Below are 27,509 nucleotides of genomic sequence, written 5' to 3' on the forward strand. Positions count from 1 at the left end.
TGTTATCCTACTTAAAAGACAAGTAGGGGGAAAATACCTGTTCGAAATATTTTTATGAAAGTTTCACACTGACTAGAGAACTCTTGTTTGTTTACGCCCATTCAGCATTGTTTGCACAATCTTAAGCCTTAGCCCCACCTCACCCACACATGTAAACACATGTGAGTCAGCACGGCATTGTCCTCCAGAAAGTAGGTCTCCCTCATAAACTCAGCTAAATTTACAGAAGCAATGTTTTTGAGAGCTGTAGCAACACTTTTGCAGTTGCCCATAGCTGTATCTCTCCAAAAATCTGAGATATATAAATCTATATACTGACCAGGGAGGAGCCCATTCAGATATATACAGACCAATCAGGACTCATCTCTCAGCATGTCCAACTGTTCCATTATCTCATCCAATCATGACTACCCAGGAAAGATGTTGTCTTTCTCCCTATATAGCTCAGTGCTTGCTCCTTGGCTCAACTAGGCTGATAATTCAAAATGTGTATTCATATTTACTGATCCAATACAAGTTTGTAATTAAGCCACATGGAAGTTCACATGTTCAAGAAGGCATTTCAGACAAAAATAAACATTCACAAATGGCCCTACTGTGAAGTAGGAACCAGCAGCAGACTCTGTAACTCGTCACATTTCCTAATGAAGAAAAGTGAGGTCCTAATCTCAATCTTGATAGAAGAATCATGAAAACCCTATGAAAAATGTGCCTTAGATTCAAGTCGAATCAAATCAACTTTTATTTGTCACATGCGCCAAATACAACAGGTGAAATGCTGACTTAACCAAATCAAATCAAATCAAATGTATTTGTCACATACACATGGTTAGCAGATGTTAATGCGAGTGTAGCGAAATGCTTGTGCTTCTAGTTCCGACAATGCAGTAATAACCAACAAGTAATCTAACTAACAATTCCAAAAAACTACTGTCTTATACACAGTGTAAGGGGATAAAGAATATGTACATAAGGATATATGAATGAGTGATGGTACAGAGCAGCATAGGCAAGATACAGTAGATGGTATCGAGTACAGTATATACATATGAGATGAGTATGTAAACCAAGTGGCATAGTTAAAGTGGCTAGTGATACATGTATTACATAAGGATGCAGTCGATGATATAGAGTACAGTATCTACGTATGCATATGAGATGAATAATGTAGGGTAAGTAACATTATATAAGGTAGCATTGTTTAAAGTGGCTAGTGATATATTTACATCATTTCCCATCAATTCCCATTATTAAAGTGGCTGGAGTAGAGTCAGTGTCATTGACAGTGTGTTGGCAGTAGCCACTCAATGTTAGTGGTGGCTGTTTAACAGTCTGATGGCCTTGAGATAGAAGCTGTTTTTCAGTCTCTCGGTCCCAGCTTTGATGCACCTGTACTGACCTCGCCTTCTGGATGACAGCGGGGTGTACAGGCAGTGGCTCGGGTGGTTGATGTCCTTGATGATCTTTATGGCCTTCCTGTAGCATCGGGTGGTGTAGGTGTCCTGGAGGGCAGGTAGTTTGCCCCCGGTGATGCGTTGTGCAGACCTCACTACCCTCTGGAGAGCCTTACGGTTGAGGGCGGTGCAGTTGCCATACCAGGCGGTGATACAGCCCGCCAGGATGCTCTCGATTGTGCATCTGTAGAAGTTTGTGAGTGCTTTTGGTGACAAGCCGAATTTCTTCAGCCTCCTGAGGTTGAAGAGGCGCTGCTGCGCCTTCCTCACGATGCTGTCTGTGTGAGTGGACCAATTCAGTTTGTCTGTGATGTGTATGCCGAGGAACTTAAAACTTGCTACCCTCTCCACTACTGTTCCATCGATGTGGATGGGGGTGTTCCCTCTGCTGTTTCCTGAAGTCCACAATCATCTCCTTAGTTTTGTTTACGTTGAGTGTGAGGTTATTTTCCTGACACCACACTCCGAGGGCCCTCACCTCCTCCCTGTAGGCCGTCTCGTCGTTGTTGGTAATCAAGCCTACCACTGTTGTGTCGTCCGCAAACTTGATGATTGAGTTTGAGGCGTGCGTGGCCACGCAGTCGTGGGTGAACAGGGAGTACAGGAGAGGGCTCAGAACACACCCTTGTGGGGCCCCAGTGTTGAGGATCAGCGGGGAGGAGATGTTGTTGCCTACCCTCACCACCTGGGGGCGGCCCGTCAGGAAGTCCAGTACCCAGTTGCACAGGGCGGGGTCGAGACCCAGGGTCTCAAGCTTGATGACTAGCTTGGAGGGTACTATGGTGTTGAATGCCGAGCTGTAGTCGATGAACAGCATTCTCACATAGGTATTCCTCTTGTCCAGATGGGTTAGGGCAGTGTGCAGTGTGGTTGAGATTGCATCGTCTGTGGACCTATTTGGGCGGTAAGCAAATTGGAGTGGGTCTAGGGTGTCAGGTAGGGTGGAGGTGATATGGTCCTTGACTAGTCTCTCAAAGCACTTCATGATGACGGATGTGAGTGCTACGGGGCGGTAGTCGTTTAGCTCAGTTACCTTAGCTTTCTTGGGAACAGGAACAATGGTGGCCCTCTTGAAGCATGTGGGAACAGCAGACTGGTATAGGGATTGATTGAATATGTCCGTAAACACACCGGCCAGCTGGTCTGCGCATGCTCTGAGGGTGCGGCTGGGGATGCCGTCTGGGCCTGCAGCCTTGCGAGGGTTAACACGTTTAAATGTCTTACTCACTTCGGCTGCAGTGAAGGAGAGACCGCATGTTTTCGTTGCAGGCCGTGTCAGTGGCACTGTATTGTCCTCAAAGCGGGCAAAAAGTTATTTAGTCTACCTGGGAGCAAGACATCCTGGTCCGTGACTGGGCTGGGTTTCTTCCTGTAGTCCGTGATTGACTGTAGACCCTGCCACATGCCTCTTGTGTCTGAGCCGTTGAATTGAGATTCTACTTTGTCTCTGTACTGGCGCTTAGCTTGTTTGATAGCCTTGCGGAGGGAATAGCTGCACTGTTTGTATTCAGTCATGTTACCAGACACCTTGCCCTGATTAAAAGCAGTGGTTCGCGCCTTCAGTTTCACACGAATGCTGCCATCAATCCACGGTTTCTGATTAGGGAATGTTTTAATCGTTGCTATGGGAACGACATCTTCAACGCACGTTCTAATGAACTCGCACACCGAATCAGCGTATTCGTCAATGTTGTTGTCTGACGCAGTACGAAACATCTCCCAGTCCACGTGATGGAAGCAGTCTTGGAGTGTGGAGTCAGCTTGGTTGGACCAGCGTTGGACAGACCTCAGCGTGGGAGCCTCTTTAAGTTTCTGTCTGTAGGTAGGGATCAACAAAATGGAGTCGTGGTCAGCTTTTCCGAAAGGGGGGCGGGGCAGGGCCTTATATGCGTCGCGGAAGTTAGAGTAACAATGATCCAGGGTCTTTCCACCCCTGGTTGCGCAATCGATATGCTGATAAAATTTAGGGAGTCTTGTTTTCAGATTAGCCTTGTTAAAATCCCCAGCTACAATGAATGCAGCCTCCGGATAAATCGTTTCCAGTTTGCAGAGAGTTAAATAAAGTTCGTTCAGAGCCATCGATGTGTCTGCTTGGGGGGGGATATATACGGCTGTGATTATAATCGAAGAGAATTCTCTTGGTAGATAATGCGGTCTACATTTGATTGTGAGGAATTCTAAATCAGGTGAACAGAAGGATTTGAGTTCCTGTATGTTTCTTTCATCACACCATGTCACGTTGGCCATGAGGCATACGCCCCCGCCCCTCTTCTTACCAGAAAGATGTTTGTTTCTGTCGGCGCGATGCGTGGAGAAACCCGCTGGCTCCAGTTAGCCAAGTTTCCGTGAAGCATAGAACGTTACAGTCTCTGATGTCCCTCTGGAATGCTACCCTTGCTCGGATTTCATCAACCTTGTTGTCAAGAGACTGGACATTGGCAAGAAGAATGCTAGGGAGTGGTGCACGGTGTGCCCGTCTCCGGAGTCTGACCAGAAGACCGCTTCGTTTCCCTCTTTTTCTGAGTCGTTTTTTTGGGTCGCTGCATGTAATCCACTCCGTTGCCCTGGTTGTAAGGCAGAACACAGGATCCGCGTCGCGAAAAACATATTCTTGGTCGTACTGATGGTGAGTTGACGCTGATCTTATATTCAGTAGTTCTTCTCGGCTGTATGTAATGAAACCTAAGATGACCTGGGGTACTAGTGTAAGAAATAACACGTAAAAAAAAAAAAAACTGCATAGTTTCCTAGGAACGCGAAGCGAGGCGGCCATCTCTGTCGGCACTACAATGTAGTTCAAGTTAAGAAAATATTTACTGAATAAAAGAAAGGTTTTTATTTTTTAAATAACACAAGAAAATGACATAACATTAACGAGGCTATATACAGGGGGTACCTGTACCGAGTCAATGTGTGGGGGTACAGGTTAGTCAAGGCAATTTGTAAAATGACTATGCATAGATAATAAATAGTGAGCAGCAGCAGTGTAAAAATAAAGGAGGGGGGGGATCAATGTTAATAGTATGGGTGGCCATTTGGTGAATTGTTCAGCTTGGGGGTAGAGCCTTTTGGTCCTAGATTTGGCGCTCCGGTAGCCCTTGCCATGCGGTAGCAGAGAGAACAGCCCATGACTTTGGTGACTATAGTCTTTGACAATTTTTTGTACAATTTTTTAGACACTGCCTAGTACATAGGTGGATGGCAGGAAGCTTGGCCCCAGTGATGTACTGGACCGTATGCACTACTCTCTGTAGCGCAGTTGCCATACCAGGCGGTGGTGATGCAACCAGTCAGGATGCTCTTGATGGTGCAGTTGTAGAACTTTTTGAGGATCTGGGGATCCGCGCCAAATCTTTTCAGTATCCTTCAGGGCAAAAGGTGTTGTTGTGCCCTCTTCACAACTGTCTTGGTGTGTTTGGACCATGATAGTTTGTTGGTGATGTGGACACCAAGGAACTTGAAACTCTCGACCTGCTCCACTTCAGCCCCATCGATGTTAATGGGGGCCTGCTCGGCCCTCCTCTTCCTATATTCCACGATCAGCTACTTTGTCTTGCTCACACTGAGGGAGAGGTTGTTGTCCTGGCACCACACTGTCAGGTCTGACCTCCTCCTTATAGGCTGTCTCATTGCTGTCGGTGATCAGGCTCACTGTTGAATACAACTTTACTAATCCCCCCCCAGGGACACCATTGTCAGAGCACAAGCACACATTTACATCAATTCTCCACATTTTACAGCATAAAGAGATAAACAACCAGCTTTCCAACCATGTACAGTATGTGTTTGCCCGGCTCAACTAAAATAAACCCTGACCTGTATAAAAAAGGGTTAACACCTGTCCAGTCCAGATAGTAGGGTCCAGTGTGTGTTGAGTGGAAACTAAATTCCAGTGAGATGTCAGTCCCTGGTTGGAGGACAGAGAAACCCTGTGTATAAATAATGGATGCGGCAGCTCTGAAGATACGACGTCCAGCCCGGCGCGGCGGCCAAGGGGCGAGGGTAACAGAGATGGGACACAGATAGCTGGTGTCCATTACAGCCACGCTATTCGCGCAGACTGTCTCAAAGGCAATCAAGGACAAACACAGACAGCCCAGCCAGGCTATTCTCTAGGGGAGGAATATAGATGGGACCATTTAGGCATGCTTTATCCCTCCTAAATATTACAGGAACAACAGAACAATGCTTGAATGCTGCCCAAATGATGATGTGATATCATGCTAGAGGCAGGACTTTTTCCCGATCACGTGATCTGACCAGGGAAAACTTCTGGCTCCAGTAATAGCCTCCGGCCTTGTCACACCCTGATCTGTTTCACCTGTCCTCGTTATTTTTTCCACCCCCTCCAGGTGTCGCTTGTTTTCCCCAGTGTATGTATCCCTGTGTTTTCTGTCTCTCTGTGCCAGTGTATGTATCCCTGTGTTTCCTGTCTCTCTGTGCCAGTGTATTTATCCCTGTGTTTCCAGTCTCTCTGTGCCAGTTCGTCTTGTATGTCCAAGCCTACCAGCGGTTTTTCCTGTTTCCCTGCTTTGCCTTTTTGCCATTTTCTAGTCCTCCCAGTTTTGACCCTTGCCCGTTCTGGACTCTGTACCCGCCTACCTGACCGTTCTGCCTGCCCTGACCTCCAGCCTGCCTGCCACTCTGTACCTCTGTAACTCTGATCTGGTTATGACCTTTTGCCTGTCCATGACCATTCTCTTGCCTATTCCCTTTGGATTTATCAAACATCTTATACTCCAACCACCTGCCTCCTGTGTCTGCATTTGGGTCTCGTCTAGTGTCATGATAGGCCTACAGTATTTCCTGGTTAGGAAAATTCAGAACCCTAATTATTAGGCTCCTTAGTACCATGCTAGGGGTGCGGGAAGAATGCCAAGTGAATTCCTTGCTAACGAAGCCTAGAAAATATAATATTCCCTACTTGTATCTCCAAAGGCTCCTCATGACACACAGACCCACTTCAGTACAATCCCAGATCAATACAGTCTCTTCAGAGCACCGTAGCCCTTTCTCTTTCTTTCAATACTAAGAAAGCCTTCTATTCATGTGTGTTTTATTGGGCTAAGTCACAACGTTATGTTGGCTCTGACCTTGCCGCATCATTAATACAAAACAAAGCCTTTTGGTGGCCCTAAGCGAGATTTGGTTAGGGGGGGTTCCCCACCTCAAGGGCAAAACATTTTAGTGGCCCCCCTCTTGACGATGGCGGAAATAAACATTTTAGTTTTAAAGTTAATCTCCTGCAATTCTACACATTTAGCCATGGGGCGTAGTTTATAACACATTTCATGCAATTCTAATCAATTTGCCATGGGGCAGAGACAACCACTTGCAGTTTTACAGCTAATTTCCTGCAATTCTACCCATTTTGGCATGACTTATGCCATGTTAATATGATATCTGAGTGAGAGTGACTAACGAAGGTCAGGGCCCCTGGGCACGTGCCCTGGTTTCCCATTCGGTATTCGGCCATGATTACTACAAGTTTAGATAGCTGTCTTGACTAATTTAGCAATCTTTTTGTTTTAGCTGACATGGCTCATTGAGTGAATGTCAGTGACTGACATACAAGAGACAAACAAATGTAGAAACTACACCTTGGATATTCTACTTTTCAAACCCCAAATGAGTTCCTCATTTTTTATGTTGCTTATGCCCAGGGCCCGGCCCTCCTTGCCACTATCTTGAGACATTTTCTTTGCATCTCCAACAGGTGATCTCTCTCTCTCTCTCTCTTTCTCTCAGCACTTATTCTTCTTGTCTTCGACCTCTATGCTACCAGCATGACTCAGGAGTATCTCTTAACTGTATTTTCGAGTTGGAGCCAAGCTGTGAGTGTCCTTTCAAATACCAACTCTCTCAGCTCAGCTGGCTCGCCAGACTGGACGTCACCTCAACGCCAACATGAACCTGCTCCTGTATGGACATCTGCATACATTTCTCAGTCAGTCACAACACACATGGGCGCACACACACAGACACACGTGCGCACATCCATACAGAAACCTGTACACACAGCCACACATACAGTGCATTTGGAAAGTATTCAGACCCCTGGACTTTTTCCACATTTTGTTATGTTACAGCCTTATTCTAAAATTGATTCAATACATTTTTTCCTAATCAATCTACACACAATACCCCATAATGACAAAGCGATAACAGGTTTTTAGACATTTTTGCAAATGTATTAAAAAAAATTAAAAACAAAATACCTCATTTACATAAGTATTCAAATCCTTTGCCATGATACTCGAAATTGAGCTCAGCTGCATCCTGTTTCCATTGATCATCCTTGAGCTGTTTCAACAACTTCATTGGAGTCCATCTCTGGGAGAGACCTGAAAATAGCTGTGCATCGATATTCCCCATCCAACCTGACAGAAGAATGGGAGAAACTCCCCAAATACAGATGTGCCAAGCTGGTAGCGTCATACCAACAAAGACTCAAGGCTGCAATCACTGCCAAAGGTGCTTCAATAAAGTACTGAGTAAAGGTTCTGAATACTTATTTACATGTGATATATCAGCTTTTTTATTTATACATTTGCAAAGATTTCTAAAAACTTGTTTTTGCCTTGTCATTATGGGGTATTGTGTCTAGATTGATGAAGGGGGAAAAAACAATTTAATACGTTTTAGAATAAGGCTGTAACTTCACAAAATGTGGAAAAAGTCAAAGGGTCTGAATACTTTCCGAATGCACTGTAGCCAGAAAGTCTATATACAGTGCCATACATTTACATTTGAGTCATTTAGCAGGTCTTATCCAAAGCGACTTACAGGAGCAATTAGGGTTAAGTGCCTTGCTCAAGGGCACATCGACAGATTTTTCACCTAATTGACTCAGGGATTCGAACCAGTTACTGGACCAACATTCTTAACCGCTACTGCTACCTGCCACTAGGCTACCTACCGCTATCGCTACCGCTACCTGCTACTAGGCTACCTACCGCTATCGCTACCGCTACCTGCCACTAGGCTACCTAGCGCTATCGCTACCACTACCTGCCACTAGGCTACCTACCGCTATCGCTACCTGCCGCTAGGCTACCTACCGCTACCTGCCCCTACCGCTACCTGCCGCTAGGCTACCTACCACTACCACTACCTGTCTCTACCTGCTGCTACCGCTACCTGCATCTACAGCTACCTGCCACTAGGCTACCTACCACTAACGCTACCTGCCTCTACCGCTACCTGTTGCTAGGCTGCCTATCACTAACGCTACCTGCCTCTACCGCTACCTGTCGCTAGGCTGCCTACCACTAACGCTACCTGCATCTACCACTACCTGCCGCAAGGTTACCTACCACTAACGCTACCTGCCTCTACCGCTACCTGTCGCTAGGCTGCCTACCACTAACTCTACCTGCGTCTACCGCTACCTGCCACAAGGTTACCTACCACTACCGCTACCTTGCGCTAGGCTACCTACCACTAACGCTACCTGCCTCTACCACTACCTGCCGCTAGGTTACCTACCACTAATGCTACCTGCCGCTACCGCTACCTGTTGCTAGGCTACCTACCACTACCACTACCTTCCGCTACTGCTATCTGTCGTTAGGCTACCTACCTCCTCCACTACCTGCCGCTACCGCTACCTGTCGCTAGGCTACCTACCACCTCCACTACCTGCCGCTACCGCTACCTGTCGTTAGGCTACCTACCACCTCCACTACCGCTACCTGTCGTTAGGCTACCTACCTCCTCTCAGTGCCTTTCACAATCATAACCCGTTTCAGATTAGACATGCTGTCAGACTTAGCGTTGCTACTACCATTATTGGCCACATACACATGGTTAGCAGATGTTATTGCAAGTGTAGCGAAATGCTTGAGACCAGAACATGTGTGTACTCTCCTGTACCACCCACTGAGACAGTGTCCCATACTGAGAAGACTCAGGGAAGTCACTGGGGGCCTCACTAGATCTCTACACAGTCTCCACTGCTTCATCCCAGCTGGTTGGAAGCTCTGCTCAGCCTGACTGTTCTCTCCATGCTGTCCCACCCAGACGGCAGGGTGAGAGGGAAGGAGGGAGGGAAGGAGGCTTCCATATGCTGTTACGATCAGGCAGGAGTTTATGCTGTCCCTCTATGGAGCCTCTTTCTATCCTTCTCTCTGTCAACTTTCTTCCCTTTTTCCACAAGTTCTCTATCATTCTTTCTGTCTACCCTATTTATTCCCTTCTCCATCCTTTCTATCCCTCCATGTAGTCTCCCTTTCTCTGTCTGCTCCCTCCATCCTTTCTATCCCTCCATGTAGTCTCCCTTTCTCTGTCTGCTTCCTCCATCCTTTCTATCCCTCCATGTAGTCTCCCTTTCTCTATCTGCTCCCTCCATCCTTTCTATCCATCCATGTAGTCTCCCTTTTCTATCTGCTCCCTCCATCCTTTCTATCCCTCCTAGTCTCCCTTTCTCTGTCTGCTACCTCCATCCTTTCTATCCCTCCATGGAGTCTCCCTTTCTCTGTCTGCTCCCTCCATCCTTTCTATCCCTCCATGGAGTCTCCCTTTCTCTGTCTGCTCCCTCCATCCTTTCTATCCCTCCATGTAGTCTCCCTTTCTCTGTCTGCTCCCTCCATCCTTTCTATCCCTCCATGTAGTCTCCCTTTCTCTATCTACTCCCTCCATCCTTTCTATCCCTCCATGTAGTCTCCCTTTCTCTGTCTGCTCCCTCCATCCTTTCTATCCCTCCATGTAGTCTCCCTTTCTCTGTCTGCTCCCTCCATCCTTTCTATCCCTCCATGTAGTCTCCCTTTCTCTGTCTGCTCCCTCCATCCTTTCTATCCCTCCATGTAGTCTCCCTTTCTCTGTCTGCTCCCTCCATCCTTTCTATCCCTCCATGTAGTCTCCCTTTCTCTGTCTGCTCCCTCCATCCTTTCTATCCCTCCATGTAGTCTCCCTTTCTCTGTCTGCTCCCTCCATCCTTTCTATCCCTCCATGTAGTCTCCCTTTCTCTGTCTGCTCCCTCCATCCTTTCTATCCCTCCATGTAGTCTCCCTCTCTGTCTGCTCCCTCCATCCTTTCTATCCCTCCATGTAGTCTCCCTTTCTCTGTCTGCTCCCTCCATCCTTTCTATCCCTCCATGTAGTCTCCCCTTTCTCTGTCTGCTCCCTCCATCCTTTCTATCCCTCCATGTAGTCTCCCTCTCTCTGTCTGCTCCCTCCATCCTTTCTATCCCTCCATGTAGTCTCCCTCTGTCTGTCTCCAATCCTCCTTTCTATCCCTCCATGTAGTCTCCCTCTCTCTGTCTGCTCCCTCCATCCTTTCTATCCCTCCATGGAGTCTCCCTCTCTCTGTCTGCTCCAACCCTCCTTTCTATCCCTCCATGGAGTCTCCCTTTCTCTGTCTGCTCCAACCCTCCTTTCTATCCCTCCATGTAGTCTCCCTCTCTCTGTCTGCTCCCTCCATCCTTTCTATCCCTCCATGTAGTCTCCCTCTCTCTGTCTGCTTCCTCTCCTTTCTTCCGTGCCATCGTGTGTTATGAACCAGGCTCATGAATCACTCACTCCCCTGTCACTCCATCAGCTCACACTGTCATTGTCCCTGCAGCAGTCAGTCATTCAGTCACACACACACACACACACACACAAACACACATGGATGCACGGACGCAGGCACCCACTCGCACACAGACCAACGCACGCATGCACACACACACAATGCCATTTTCATTTGGGACTCAGACCCATCAACAGCTCTGTAGGTGACAGATTAGAAATTAGGTGACAAAATACACTACCGTTCAAAAGTTTGGCCCTTGTTTTTAAAAGAAAAGCATTTTTGTCCATTCATTCAAATCACATCAAATTGATCAGAAATACAGTGTAGACATTGTTAAATTTGTAATGACTACTGCAGCTGGAAATGGCAGATGTTTAATGGAATATCTACCTAGGTGTACATAGTCCCATTATCAGCAACCATCACTCCTGTGTTCCAATGGCACGTTGTGTTAGCTAATCCAAGTTGATCATTTTAAAAGGCTAATTGATCATTAGAAAACCCTTTTGCAATTATGTTATCACAGCTGGAAACTGTTGTTCTGATTAAAGAAGCAATAAAACTGGCCTTCTTTAGACTAGTTGAGTATCTGGAGCATCAGCATTTGTGGGTTTGATTACAGGCTCAAAATGGCCAGAAACATAGGACTTTCCTCTTAAACTCGTCAGTCTATTCTTGTTCCCACTTGGTTGCTGATAATGGGCCTCTGTACGCCGATGTAGATATTCCATTAAAAATCATCCGTTTCCAGCTACAATAGTCTTTTACAACATTAACAATGTCTACACTGTATTTATGATCAATTTGATGTCATTTTAACGGACCAAAATTTGTATTTTCTTTAAAAAACAAGGACATTTCTAAGTGACCCCAAACATTTGAACGGTAGTGTACCATTGCAGGAACCATATTGCTGAACTTCCATATTGTATAGTAAATGTTCTCTTTATTATACTATATTTGCAGGACAAAGTTGGCCTTTAATGAGCTGCTTCTCCCTCCTCAATTGGTTGTGTTTTCCCTTGGTGAGTTTTTGTTTTGATGCATAATGATAAAAGCATCCAGATGAAAACAATGCTGAGACCGCAGAGCCATAAGCTAACTTATAAAACCTGAATGAGGAGAGAACACGCTGAGGAGAGAACGCTCTCCAACAGGAAGAAAGGAGATCATGCGTTTTCTGGGGCACAACAAATACAATGTCTGTCTGTGATGCAGTACATTCAGATGTGTCTGTGGTGCAGTACATTCAGGTGTGTCTGTGGTGCAGTACATTCAGGTGTCTCTCTGTTGTGCAGTACATGCAGATGTGTCTGTGGTGCAGTACATTCAGGTGTGTCTGTGGTGCAGTACATTCAGATGTCTCTCTGTGGTGCAGTACATTCAGACTTGTCTGTGGTGCAGTACATTCAGATGTCTCTCTGTGGTGCAGTACATTCAGATGTGTCTGTGGTGCAGTACATTCAGATGTCTCTCTGTGGTGCAGTACATGCAGATGTCTGTCTGTGGTGACATACATTCAGATGGCCCATTGGCATGCCATTTGGTTGAGCGCTCTAACTCTAGCTAGCTAGCATCCATGCTAGCATCTACCCAAAAATCCATGCTAGCATCCAGCGCTCTGACTACCTAGCTAGCATCCACACTAGCATCCACACAAATGCCAAGCCGGAGCAGATGAGTGCAAGTTGAATCTTCAATCTTGAGCAGCCATACATTTTCCCAATGTGGCGCCTGGCCTGTATGTGTACTATATGAGAGCCCGCAGCTGGCCTGTATGTGTACTATATGAAACAGCATCTGTGCCACCAGTAAGTACAGATAGTAGTATAAATCCCCTGGCACAGTCCCCGCAGCCGGACAACTTTCTCACGGTTTCTGGAAGGAAATGCTGTAGGAACGCTCAACCGGTGTCGCTCATTCAGCCGACAGAAACTTTCAACCGGTTTTCCCCATTAAGCAGCGAGTCGGAATCAGAGGCCGAGTCTTCTCTGGTCTCTATTCCTCCCGTTACGGGGTCTGAGACGCCGAAGCTTCCCACCATTAGCTCTGACAAATTGAAAACTCTAGTCATTGGCGACTCCATTACCCGCAGTATTAGACTTAAAACGAATCATCCAGCGATCATACACTGTTTACCAGGGGCAGGGCTACCGACGTTAAGGCTAATCTGAAGATGGTGCTGGCTAAAGCTAAAACTGGCGAGTGTAGAGAGTATAGAGATATTGTTATCCACGTCGGCACCAACGATGTTAGGATGAAACAGTCAGAGATCACCAAGCGCAACATAGCTTCTGCGTGTAAATCAGCTAGAAATGTGTCGGCATCGAGTAATTGTCTCTGGCCCCCTCCCAGTTAGGGGGAGTGATGAGCTCTACAGCAGAGTCTCACAACTCAATCGCTTGGTTGAAAACTGTTTTCTGCCCCTCCCAAAAGTTAGAATTTGTAGATAATTGGCCCTCTTTCTGGGACTCACCCACAAACAGGACCAAGCCTGACCTGCTGAGGAGTGACGGACTCCATCCTAGCTGGAGGCGTGCTCTCATCTTATCTACCAACATAGACAGGGCTCTAACTCCTCTAGCTCCACAATGAAATAGGGTGCAGGCCAGGCAGCAGGCTGTTAGCCAGCCTGCCAGCATAGTGGAGTCTGCCACTAGCACAGTCAGTGTAGTCAGCTCAGCTATCACCATTGAGACCGTGTCTGTGCCTCGAATAGGTTGGGCAAAACTAAACATGGTGGTGTTCGCCTTAGCAATCTCACTAGGATAAAGACCACCTCCATTCCTGTCATTATTGAAAGAGATCATGATACCTCACATCTCAAAATAGGGCTACTTAATGTTAGATCCCTTACTTCAAAGGCAATTATAGTCAATGAACTAATCACTGACCATAATCTTGATGTGATTGGCCTGACTGAAACATGGCTTAAGCCTGATGAATTTACTGTGTTAAATGAGGCCTCACCTCCTGGCTACACTAGTGAACATATCCCCCGTGCATCCCGCAAAGGCGGAGGTGTTGCTAACATTTACGATAGCAAATTTCAATTTACAAAAAAAAAATGACGTTTTCGTCTTTTGAGCTTCTAGTCATGAAATCTATGCAGCCTACTCAATCACTTTTTATAGCTGCTGTTTACAGGCCTCCTGGGCCATATACAGCGTTCCTCACTGAGTTCCCTGAATTCCTATCGGACCTTGTAGTCATAGCAGATAATATTCTAATCTTTGGTGACTTTAATATTCACATGGAAAAGTCCACAGACCCACTCCAAAAGGCTTTCGGCGCCATCATCAACTCAGTGGGTTTTGTCCAACATGTCTCTCTCTGGACCCACTCACTGTCACAGTCATACGCTGGACCTAGTTTTGTCCCATGGAATAAATGTTGTGGATCTTAATGTTTTTCCTCATAATCCTGGACTATCGGACCACTATTTTATTACGTTTGCAATTGCAACAAATAATCTGCTCAGACCCCAACCAAGGAACATCAAAAGTCGTGCTATAAATTCACAGACAACACAAAGATTCCTTGATGTCCTTCCAGATTCCCTCTGTCTACCCAAGGACGCCAGAGGACAAAAATCAGTTAACCACCTAACTGAGGAACTCAATTTAACCTTGCGCAATACCCTAGATGCAGTTGCACCCCTAAAAACTAAAAACATTTCTCATAAGAAACTAGCTCCCTGGTACACAGAAAATACCCGAGCTCTGAAGCAAGCTTCCAGAAAATTGGAACGGAAATGGCGCCACACCAAACTGGAAGTCTTCCGACTAGCTTGGAAAGACAGTACCGTGCAGTACCGTAGAGCCCTTACTGCTGCTCGATCATCCTATTTTTCTAACTTAATTGAGGAAAATAAGAACAATCCGAAATTCCTTTTTGATACCGTCGCAAAGCTAACTAAAAAGCAGTATTCCCCAGGAGAGGATGACTTTCACTTTAGCAGTGATAAATTCATGAACTTCTTTGAGGAAAAGATTATGACTTTTAGAAAGCAAATTACGGACTCCTCTTTAAATCTGCATATTCCTTCAAAGCTCAGTTGTCCTGAGTCTGCACAACTCTCCCAGAACCTAGGATCAAGAGAGACGCTCAAGTGTTTTAGTACTATATCTCTTGACACAATGATGAAAATAATCATGGCCTCTAAACCTTCAAGCTGCATACTGGACCCTATTCCAACTAAACTACTGAAAGAGCTGCTTCCTGTGCTTGGCCCTCCTATGTTGAACATAATAAACGGCTCTCTATCCACCGGATGTGTACCAAACTCCCTAAAAGTGGCAGTAATAAAGCCTCTCTTGAAAAAGCCAAACCTTGACCCAGAAAATATAAAAAACTATCGGCCTATATCGAATCTTCCATTCCTCTCAAAAATTTTAGAAAAGGCTGTTGCGCAGCAACTTACTGCCTTCCTGAAGACAAACAATGTATACGAAATGCTTCAGTCTGGTTTTAGACCCCATCATAGCACTGAGACAGCACTTGTGAAGGTGGTAAATGACATTTTAATGGCCGAGGCTCTGCATCTGTCCTCGTGCTCCTAGACCTTAGTGCTGCTTTTGATACCATCGATCACCACATTCTTTTGGAGAGATTGGAAACCCAAATTGGTCTACACGGACAAGTTCTGGCCTGGTTTAGATCTTATCTGTCGAAAGATATCAGTTTGTCTCTGTGAATGGTTTGTCCTCTGACAAATCAACTGTAAATTTCGGTGTTCCTCAAGGTTCCATTTTGGGACCACTATTGTTTCCACTATATATTTTACCTCTTGGGGATGTTATTCAAAAACATAATGTTAACTTTCACTGCTATGCGGATGACATACAGCTGTACATTTCAATGAAACATGGTGAAGCCCCAAAATTGCCCTTGCTAGAAGCATGTGTTTCAGACATAAGGAAGTGGATGGCTGCAAACTTTCTACTTTTAAACTCGGACAAAACAGAGATGCTTGTTCTAGGTCCCAAGAAACAAAGAGATCTTCTGTTGAATCTGACAATTAATCTTAATGGTTGTACTGTCGTCTCAAATAAAACTGTGAAGGACCTCGGCGTTACTCTGGACCCTGATCTCTCTTTTGAAGAACATATCAAGACCATTTCAAGGACATCTTTTTTCCATCTACGTAACATCGCAAAAATCAGAAACTTTCTGTCCAAAAATGATGCAGAAAAATTAATCCATGCTTTTGTCACTTCTAGGTTAGACTACTGCAATTCTCTACTTTCCGGCTACCCGGATAAAGCCCTAAATAAACTTCAGTTGGTGCTAAATACGGCTGCTAGAATCCTGACTAGAACCAAAAAATTTGATCATATTACTCCAGTGCTAGCCTCTCTACACTGGCTTCCTGTCAAAGCAAGGGTTGATTTCAAGGTTTTACTGCTAACCTACAAAGCATTACATGGGCTTGCTACTACCTATCTCTCTGATTTGGTTCTGCCGTACATACCTACACGTACGCTACGGTCACAAGACGCAGGCCTCCTAATTGTCCCTAGAATTTCTAAGCAAACAGCTGGAGGCAGGGCTTTCTCCTATAGAGCTCCATTTTTATGGAACGGTCTGCCTACCCATGTCAGAGACGCAAACTCGGTCTCAACCTTTAAGTCCTTACTGAAGACTTATCTCTTCAGTGGGTCATATGATTGAGTGTAGTCTGGCCCAGGAGTGGGAAGGTGAACGGAAAGGCTCTGGAGCAACGAACCGCCCTTGCTGTCTCTGCCTGGCCGGTTCCCCTCTTCCCACTGAGATTCTCTGCCTCTAACCCTATTACAGGGGCTGAGTCACTGGCTTACTGGGGCTCTCTCATGCCGTCCCTGGAAGGGGTGCGTCACCTGAGTGGGTTGATTCACTGATGTGGTCGTCCTGTCTGGGTTGGCGCCCCCCCTTGGGTTGTGCCATGGCGGAGATCTTTGTGGGCTATACTCAGCCTTGTCTCAGGATGGTAAGTTGGTGGTTGGAGATATCCCTCTAGTGGTGTGGGGGCTGTGCTTTGGCAAAGTGGGTGGGGTTATATCCTTCCTGTTTGGCCCTGTCTTTGGGTGTCCTCGGATGGGGCCACAGTGTCTCCTGACCCCTCCTGTCTCAGCCTCCAGTATTTATGCTGCAGTAGTTAATGTGTCGGGGGGCTAGGGTCAGTTTGTTATATCTGGAGTACCTCTCCTGTCCTATTCGGTGTCCTGTGTGAATCTAAGTGTGCGTTCTCTAATTCTCTCTTTCTCTCTCTCTCTCTCTCTCTCTCTCGGAGGACCTGAGCCCTAGGACCATGACCCAGGACTACCTGACACGATGACTCCTTGCTGTCCCCAGTCCACCTGGCCGTGCTGCTGCTCCAGTTTCAACTGTTCTGCCTTATTATTATTCGACCATGCTGGTCATTTATGAACATTTGAACATCTTGGCCGTGTTCTGTTATAATCTCCACCCGGCACAGCCAGAAGAGGACTGGCCACCCCACATATGCTCTCTCTAATTCTCTCTTTCTTTCTCTCTCTCGGAGGACCTGAGCCCTAGGACCATGCCCCAGGACTACCTGACATGATGACTCCTTGCTGTCCCCAGTCCACCTGACCGTGCTGCTGCTCCAGTTTCAACTGTTCTGCCTTATTATTATACGACCATGCTGGTCATTCATGAACATTTGAACATCTTGTCCATGTTCTGTTATAATCTCCACCCGGCACAGCCAGAAGAGGACTGGCCACCCCACATAGCCTGGTTCCTCTCTAGGTTTCTTCCTAGGTTTTGGCCTTTCTAGGGAGTTTTTCCTAGCCACCGTGCTTCTATACCTGCATTGCTTGCTGTTTGGGGTTTTAGGCTGGGTTTCTGTACAGCACTTTGAGATATCAGCTGATGTATGAAGGGCTATATAAATACATTTGATTTGATTTGATTTACTATATGAGAGCCCGTAGCTGGCCTGTATGTGTACTATATGAGAGCCCGTAGCTGGCCTGTATGTGTACTATATGAGAGCCCGTAGCTGGCCTGTATGTGTACTATATGAGAGCCCGTAGCTGGCCTGTATGTGTACTATATGAGAGCCCGTAGCTGGCCTGTATGTGTACTATATGAGAGCCCGTAGCTGGCCTGCATGTGTACTATATGAGAGCCCATACCTGGCCTGTATGTGTACTCTATGAGAGCCCGTAGCTGGCCTGTATGTGTACTATATGAGAGCCCGTAGCTGACCTGTATGTGTACTATGTGAGAGCCCGTAGCTGGCCTGTATGTGTACTATATGAGAGCCCGTAACTGGCCTGTATGTGTACTATATGAGAGCCCGTAGCTGGCCTGTATGTGTACTATATGAGAGCCCGTAACTGGCCTGTATGTGTACTATATGAGAGCCCGTAGCTGACCTGTATGTGTACTATATGAGAGCCCATAGCTGGCCTGTATGTGTACTATATGAGAGCCCGTAGCTGGCCTGTATGTGTACTATATGAGAGCCCGTAGCTGGCCTGTATGTGTACTATATGAGAGCCCGTAGCTGGCCTGTATGTGTACTATATGAGAGCCCGTAGCTGGCCTGTATGTGTACTATATGAGAGCCCGTAGCTGGCCTGTATGTGTACTATATGAGAGCCCATACCTGGCCTGTATGTGTACTCTATGAGAGCCCGTAGCTGGCCTGTATGTGTACTATATGAGAGCCCGTAGCTGACCTGTATGTGTACTAATATGAGAGCCCGTAGCTGGCCTGTATGTGTACTATATGAGAGCCCGTAACTGGCCTGTATGTGTACTATATGAGAGCCCGTAGCTGGCCTGTATGTGTACTATATGAGAGCCCGTAGCTGGCCTGTATGTGTACTATATGAGAGCCCGTAGCTGGCCTGTATGTGTACTATATGAGAGCCCGTAGCTGGCCTGTATGTGTACTATATGAGAGCCCGTAGCTGGCCTGTATGTGTACTATATGAGAGCCCGTAGCTGGCCTGTATGTGTACTATATGAGAGCCCGTAGCTGGCCTGTATGTGTACTATATGAGAGCCCGTAGCTGGCCTGTATGTGTACTATATGAGAGCCCGTAGCTGGCCTGTATGTGTACTATATGAGAGCCCGTAGCTGGGCTGTGGGTCTCCCTCCACCAGTCTGGCTCTTCATCATCATCGCAGCCTACCATCTGCTCTCACACACGGGCATAAATTAAAGTGCACGCACATCCCACCATGATTGAGGCTGAAGGCTCAGTTTATAAAAGGAGGATTATTGGCGTTTCAACAGCGTTGAATGATAATGAAGTCAATGCCAACCTGCTGTATGGGCATGTGAATGTCGGCGTGTGTGAATGCATGTGCATGCGTGTGTTCTTTGTGTGTGAGTGTGTTTTATGTATGGGTGTGTGTGCAGGGAGCCTATTTGTCCCTGTGAGTGTTTGCATGAGTGTTTCTCAGTGAACATGCAGTAGTGTGCCCTTGTTCCCTATATGATTGAGGGATTGTTTATGTTGACAGGAAAAGATGCAGGAGATGGGCTATTCATGGGATGAAAGGATGGATTGAGGGAGGGAGGGAGGGAGGGAGGGAGGGAGGGAGGGAGGGAGGGAGGGAGGGAGGGAGGGAGGGAGGGAGGGAGGGAGGGAGGGAGGGAGGGAGGGAGGGAGGGAGGGAGGGGGCTGTGTGCCACATTAACGCTAAACTCCTGAAAGGCCCTGTCAATTACACTGGAGTGCTCCTCACGGGCCCTCTCTCTCTCTCTCTCTCTCTCTCTCTCGCCGATTGCAACTAATGTGCCTGGATGTGACCAGGGCAGCAGGGAATGCAGAGTGTGTTTATTTCCCCAACATTAAAGTGTGTATTTATATTGTATGTTTTTCCTCTCTCCTGATGATGCTACCGACAACACAAAAGGTTGGATGTATTCTCGCATCATGGCCAAGCGCTGGGCCGTGAAAGAGACAAGAGGGAACGTATTGGAGAGGATTTCTCCATGCAGAGCCGAGCCTGCCCAGGACTGTGTGAAAGCATATTACTTCCACCTCAAAGAAACAGTGTCTCCCTCTGCCCTCTCTCTCCTATTCAGATGAGCAACCTACCAATGAAATGAACCTGGCTGGCAGTCAGGGCTTGGCTGGAGGTGGAATATCTCTCCTCTTTAAGAGGAAAATAACATATTGCTCCAATTTGGCATCCAACAGGAGTGGCGTGGTCATGATTTTAAACGAGGGAAAGAGAGAGAGAGAGAGAGGGTGGAGAGAGAGCTAAAAAGGGGAAAGAGTGATCGACGCTCGGTGGCTGTAAAGCCACTTTAAAATGTGGCAAATGTTTAACTTGTTCTTGAGCACATCAAGGTCTCCTTGCCTGCTGTCTACAAGAGGAATGTAAATTTGGGCTGAAAGTAAAGTATATTGAACATTTTTCAGCACTGCGTCGGACACAAGCAGGCTGTGGCTGACAGGGCTTCTTTAGGGAAAGCCTAGCCGTTAAGTGCACTGGGCCAGTAACCGAAAGGTCGCTGGTTCAAGTCCTAAGCCGACTAGGTAAAAGGGTTAGGGTTGAGCAAGGCACTTAACCCTAATTGCTCCTGTAAATCGCTCTGGATAAGAGCATCTGCTAAATTACTGAAATGTTTACATTTTAAATGTATATAAATGTGTGTCCTGTTCTGTCTGCTGTTGCCTTACCTAACCAACCCATCACTGTAACCTTGGTGTTAGATCAATACTTGACAATCCTGGAGGATGAGGAGGAGGAAGAGGAGGGGCAGAGCTTAGCTATGGCATGCTGAGCCCAAGTAGCTTCTGAAGCAATGGCATGGCTGGCGCAGCGACCATACACACACACACACAGAACCTCCCTCACCAACCCCCAACCTTTGCTGCAATGGCAGTCACAGAAACCCCATTCATCCAAAGAGTAGGAATAAAACTCCATCACTCTGACAGTGACTGAGCCTAAACCCTCCCCAAACTCCCTGAGGCATTTACACCTACAGGGAGCTGTCACAGACAGTGTCACCCCCAGTATGTTACCCATGGGTTTAACAGAGCAGGCCCAGGACCCTGGACCATGTTTAGGGAAACATCCCCCACCACAATACACGTCTCAGACGCAGCGCACCGCAACCGCCGTGCAGAGACCATGTCATCACTTCATTATTGGCCGAGGTCTGGGGAGAGTAGGGAGGCCATATTTCACATACAGTAACTCTCTCTCTCTCTCTCTCTCCCAGCAGTCCCGGTAGATAGGGACACAGGCAGGCAGCAGGAAGACAGGCAGCAGGCAGGCAGACGGGATAATTCCAGTGGCTTCTGCCTGCCGGCTGTTAAGACTCAGTTAATCAAAGTTACTACGGGCTACAGGCCGCTGATTCACGTTTCAGTAACATGCGCTCCAATATGCTGCTGAGATAAACTCTTACATTTCAACACCAGAGGATTATATTGTGTTCCCAACTTCCCAAGTGAAGACTGGGGGGACTTTTAAGATATTGATTATGGTGTAAACCCCACTCTAAGACACACACCCCCACCACACACACACACACACACACACACACACACACACACTCAAATCAGCAGAGTCACAGTCAATTGAAGACGCCAACCCAAATAAATTATTTCAAATACCAAACAGACCTGGTTCAAATGCATGGGAGTATCTAAATAGTTCCATAAATACAGTGTATTTGAGTGCTTTCAAATATGAAAGTGTATTTCCAAATACAGTCCAATATTCAACTACTTGTATTTTCAAATGAAAAATATCCAAATATATACTTCCAAATTACTTTGAAATTAGTTAAAATACCCTATATAGTATTTAATCCGAGGTCTGGCTGCCACACATACAGAACGGATAATATGTCATCACCCAGGATTCCTCAGTCAGTAACACAGCCCATGTCTCCCCTGTGTGAACTAGATAACTTTGATATCTGTGAGTTATTAGGAACAACAATGAACAATTAGCTCCAGTACACCATCCCTCAGCACTGCTCAGCACTCCCCACAATGTGAAAGGGAGGTTAATTAATGACCGATAGGAGCTGTCTGTCTGCTGTTTAGGAAGCTCTCTAATCCATTCCCTGAGTTGAACACACACACACACACACACACAAGCAGGAGGGAGACTGTGGGGAGTCGCTTGGAGAGAGTTTGTGAAGGAGACTCTCCTAGTCCATCACGGTGCTGTGTGTGTGTGTGTGTGTGTGTGTGTGTGTGTGTGTGTGTGTGTGTGTGTGTGTGTGTGTGTGTGTGTGTGTGTGTGTGTGTGTGTGTGTGTGTGTGTGTGTGTGTGCTGTTGGTTTGTGCCCGTAGCAGTGTTTTAATGAGGCTTAACTCTCCCACTGTGGGAGTCAGGGGATCTACTTTTTTACCTTGTCTCCACAGCTGAAGGCAGCTTTTGTTTTAATCATGCCATAAATTACAATACCGTCTGAGATGATGCAAGAATGGTGACAAATGGATGCAGGGACTATGGAAAGTAAGTTGGTAGGGGGTTAGGGGTTGTCAATAGAGCTTAGCTGGACGCTCCGGGCTTCACACAGACGCTTACAGGCACTCTCACACACACACACACACAGACAAACAAACACACCAGTTGTGATCGCAGAACCTATTCTGTCCCACGCCATTTCATCCAATCACTTTATGAAATTAAAGCCCAAGACCGTCAGTCACTCCACACAGTGAAGCATATGCTGCCTCCGGAGATATCGCAGCGTCCCCAATTAAACACACACACAGACACACACAAACACACACACACACATACACCCAAACCGCATTGGGGAAATTTGCCCACTGTTATAGGGACCAGGATGTCTGCATCACAATCACAGCACCTGAGACATATAGAGGAGCCCTGTGTCCCCACCACACACACAAACACACACCCTCTCAATCCACACACACCCAAAGCCCATCAGAGCCAGAGGGACGTAGACAGACAGAGACAGCCAGATGGACAGGCTGCCTAGACTAGCTACTGAGGCCCCCTGACAGTCATACAAACACAATAATGATCCAGTCAGATAAGGACCACATGTGTCCTGTCCTCAGCAGCACATAAGAGCATGACTGACAACTGCTAAACGGTCTGCATGGAGCAGATGCACTTTGCCTCTAATGATTTAATGAACACAATGTCCCATCAACTCAAAGCCAATGTGAAGATTTTGGCAGATATTTCAATCAATTACTCTGTTATGTACAACAAAATGTCAATCCAAGTTAATGTATGTGTTATATTTAATTCATCAGTGAAATATATATATTTTTTTCTGAGTTGAATTAATTCTCCATTGACTGGGAAATAAGGACAATAAGATCCAGAGAGATGGTGGTAAGGAAATAAGAAATCAATATGGAGAGGTAAGAATGGAAAGATAGACCGGAGAGAGAGAGAGAGAGAGAGAGAGAGAGAGAGAGAGAGAGAGAGAGAGAGAGAGAGAGAGAGAGAGAGAGAGAGAGAGAGAGAGAGAATCTTAACAAAGGCGGAACCATAAAGAAGGGATTGTGGGCATGAAGCAGTGAAGGAGAGAGAAGAGAATGTAGAGGATATGGTAGAGGGGGTGAGACTTCCAGTCTTCCAGTCAGACGAAATGACACATCAAACAGAGACACGCTCACAAGAGTTGAGATGAGCTTTGGAAGAGAAATGTGACAGATAGACAGAGAAGAGAAAGAGGGAGAGTGATAAAGAAAGAGAGTGAAAGTTGGGGAGAGGCGAAGAGAGGATCAAAGAGAGATATGTTGAGTTGAAAAGAGAGTGTGAAAGTTAGAAATGTAGCAAAAGAAAGTGTGTGTGTGTGTGTGTGTGTGTGTGCGTGCGTGCGTGTGTGTGAGAGAGAGAGAGTGAGAAAGAAAGTGAGAGGGAGAAAGGAGGTTGAAAAGAGTGTGTGAAAGTTAGAAATGTAGCGAAAGAAAAAGAGAGAGTGTGTGTGTGTGAGGGAGGGAGGGAGACACAAACACAGGAAGTCAAACTCTTTCACCTGAGGTTCAGTACAGTACTCAGAATCACTAAGAAAAGCTTGTCTGAGCTCAGCCTGGGTGGTTGTTTTAAAATGTGTCTGCTTATTAAATAATCACACTTAGACCAGCTAATGAGTCATGAAAGCCTGCAGATGTTTCTGGATCCTGTTAGAAGGAGAGAGGTGACAGGGGTAGATGAGTGTTGTTTGGGAGGTGTCAGAGGAGAGAAGGAGAGAGGGAAGGAAAGAGTGAAAGAACTAGAGGGGGAAAGAAATGTGTGAGAGACAGATAACGAGAGAGAGTGGGAGAGGAGAGAGCAGGAGGGAGGGAGATTAAGAGAGAAGGTGAGGGAGGATGAGTTACAGAAAGAGAGAAAAATAAGAAAGAGAGAGAGAAAGAGACTGTAGAGAAAATGACAAAGAAAGAGAAACACTGGGAGTGCAATGTAAAGGTTTTGGCTCGGTGATGGTCTCTCTGTTGTCTGAAATAGATACAGAATGAGATCCCCTGGCCATATTGATTCAGAGGCACAGACTCGTTTGGAAAATAAGAATGGATGGCTTCTCCTTTTGGTCAGGGTTCATTTATGTATTTATCTGTGGCCCTCGCTGCCAGGCAGAGAGGGACATCTCCCAACTTTCAAATGTTGAGGTCAGAAAACTAATTTCACAGAGAAAGCCACAGGTAGATTTGGCCTTTTAAAGATGCACTCTGCCATTTCCTGGTTGATAAAATTCTAAAAGTTTTCCTAATTTCCGTTTATGTGACAAAACAAGCAAGTGCAGTGCAGAGAATCACTGTACCATCTAAACCACTGTGAAATACATTTTAAGTAACCAAATATATTGTATTTTCAGCTATTTGAAGCTGGTGGACTGAACCGAAAGTAAAAGACGCAGAAACTAAACTTAAACACGGGAAGCATGGAAATAGATCTACCACTTCTTACAATTGCTTTCAATGAGAATGACAGATCTATAACTCACATTTCTATGTGAATTTGGTCGGGTCGTCCCAAAAGTGACATATTGCAGCTTTAAGTGAGTGTGGGAAAGGATGACAGGTATGGGTCATGTTAACTGCAGTAGGACCAAGATTCAAAATACCTGGTGATTCACAACATCTTTTTCATGAAGTTCTCCCTCTGCTGTGGTTCTGTGGTTGGTTATGTGCAATACGCATACAATAAGCCACCAGAGCAATCGAATAAAAAGCATTTGGGTTACAAAATCGCCAACTGGTATTTCTCTATCAAACATGTGAATGTTCAAAGTACTCTTTTTGACAGTCTGATTGCTCATAGTAATTCCTTACTATCATTAACACCATCAATGTCCATAGTATCATTCTGACAAAAGGGAAACATTGAATATGGCAAACAAATCCATAGAATCAGGGATTTCTGTCATATTTTTTTCTGCTCTCTTCCTCTCCCAGAGTAATGCTCCAGATATCACAGTACAGTATTACCCATCCTTTCTCCCTCATCCCTCTTTCCTTCCCTCGCTCCCTCCTCCCTCCTTTACCACCCCCGTCTTGTAAGCTACACAGGCTCCCGGGTAATTGCATTTCAACAGACAGTTCAAACGATGGCATGAAATAATTAGTGACCAAACTGATGCAATCTCCGGCATGTTGATCATCTAGCCAGCCCTGCTGTGGCCTCAGGGAGAGGTACTGTAGGTGCTGGTGGGATAAAGTGGATCCTCTATAGGTTTATACTGAACACAAGCCTGGTACACGACACACTGCACGGTTACTCTATTCTATGGCGATGCAGGGAGAGATAGGTGCGTGGCAGATGATAGTGCAGTCTGTGGTAAATGTATACTGTATAGGCTGCACACAAGACGCATGCACACCACACAGACACACTCCACTGGATAACGAGCCTAAATGATATGGATCTGCATTGATTCTGCCGCTCTGTTTGCACCTGGACGAATGAACAGAGGCAGCGCATCTTCCTGACTCCGAGGCAGGCCACTTGGATCAGCGGCGCCCAGGCATGTTTCTACCAGTAATTGGCTTTAAATGATCTGACTACTACTGTCTGTACCACACAGAGCCGTGATGGAGGCAAAGTGTCATAGGATCTGGCTGACTGACTGATGCTCATCTGGAAACCATTGTTCTGCTGTGCCGAAGCTACTCTGACAGCTCAGTTCCTACCATAGCCAGGTGTTGAAATGGGAAGATTTTGGCGGGCATACTTGATGGTAACATGGAATGGAATTGTGTACCTGCAATTAATATTCTGGGTCCTTACATGCATTTGGAAAGTATTCAGACACCTTGACTTTTTCCACATTTTGTTATGTTACAACCTTAACCTAAAATGGATTAAATTGTTTGTTTTCCTCATCAATCTACACACAATACCCCATAATGACAAAGCAAAAACAGATTTTTAGAAGAAAAAAAAATGTGAAATATGACATTTACATAAGTATTCAGACCCTTTACTCAGTACTTTGTTGAAGCACCTTTGGCAGCGATTACAGCCTGGAGTCTTGGTTATAACGCTACAAGCTTGGCACACCTGTATTGGAGTTTTTCCCATTCTTCTCTGCAGATCCTCTCAAGCGCTGTCAGATCAGGTTTAAGTCCGGACTCTGGCTGGGCAACTCAAGGACATTCAGAGACTTGTCCCGAAGCCACTCCTGCGTTGTCTTTGCTGTGTGCTTAGGGTCGTTGTCCTGTTGGAAGGAGAACCTTCACCCCATTCTGATGTTCTGAGCAGGTTTTGGAGCAAGTTTTCATCAAGGAACTCTCTCTACTTTGCTCTGTTCATCTTTCCCTCTCCCAGTCACTGCCACTGAAAAACATCCCCACAGCATGATGCTGCCACCACCATGCTTCACCTTGTTGATGGTGTCAGGTTTCCTCCAGACGTGATGCTTGGCATTCAGGCCAAAGAGTTCAATCTTGGTTTCATCAGACCAGAGAATCTTGTTTCTCATGGTCTGAGAATCCTTTAGGTGCCTTTTTGCAAAATTCAAGCGGGCTGTCTGAGGAGTTGCTTCCATTTGGCCACTCTACCATAAAGGCCTGATTGGTGGAGTGCTGCAGAGATGGTTGTCCTTCTATAAGGTTCTCCTATCTTCACAGACGACCTCAGAAGTTCTGTCAGAGTGACCATCAGGTTCTTAGTCACCTCCCTGACCAAGGCTCCTCTCCCCTGATTGCTCAGTTTGGCCGGGAGGCCAGCTCTAGGAAGAATCTTGGTTGTTCCAAACTTCTTCCATTTAAGAATAATGGAGGCCACTGTGTTCTTGGGGACCTTCAATGCTGCAGACATTTTTTGGTACCCTTCCCCAGATCTGTGCCTCGAGCTCTACGTACAATTCCTTCAACCTCATGGCTTGGTTTTTGCTCTGACATGCACTGTCAACTGTGGGACCTTATATAGACAGGTGTATGCCTTTCCAAATCATGTCCAATCAATTGAATTTACCACAGGTGGACTCCAATCAAGTTACAGAAACATCTTAAGGATGATCAATGGAAACAGGATGCACCTGAGCTCAATTTCAAGTCTCACAGCAAAGGACATGAATACTTATGCCAATAAGCTATTTTTAAAAAAAAAGACATA

The 27,509-nt window shown here is 46.1% G+C and overlaps 1 protein-coding gene across 1 annotated transcript in view; it reads right to left on the bottom strand.

The window, feature by feature from the left end:
- Nucleotides 1-27,509, bottom strand: part of LOC112251551 (neurocan core protein) — a 196,880-nt gene that overhangs the window by 153,878 nt on the left and 15,493 nt on the right. The gene's annotated exons all lie outside the window — the stretch shown is intronic.

Source organism: Oncorhynchus tshawytscha, linkage group LG05 (assembly GCF_018296145.1).
Source record: "Oncorhynchus tshawytscha isolate Ot180627B linkage group LG05, Otsh_v2.0, whole genome shotgun sequence".
Lineage (NCBI taxonomy): Eukaryota > Metazoa > Chordata > Actinopteri > Salmoniformes > Salmonidae > Oncorhynchus > Oncorhynchus tshawytscha.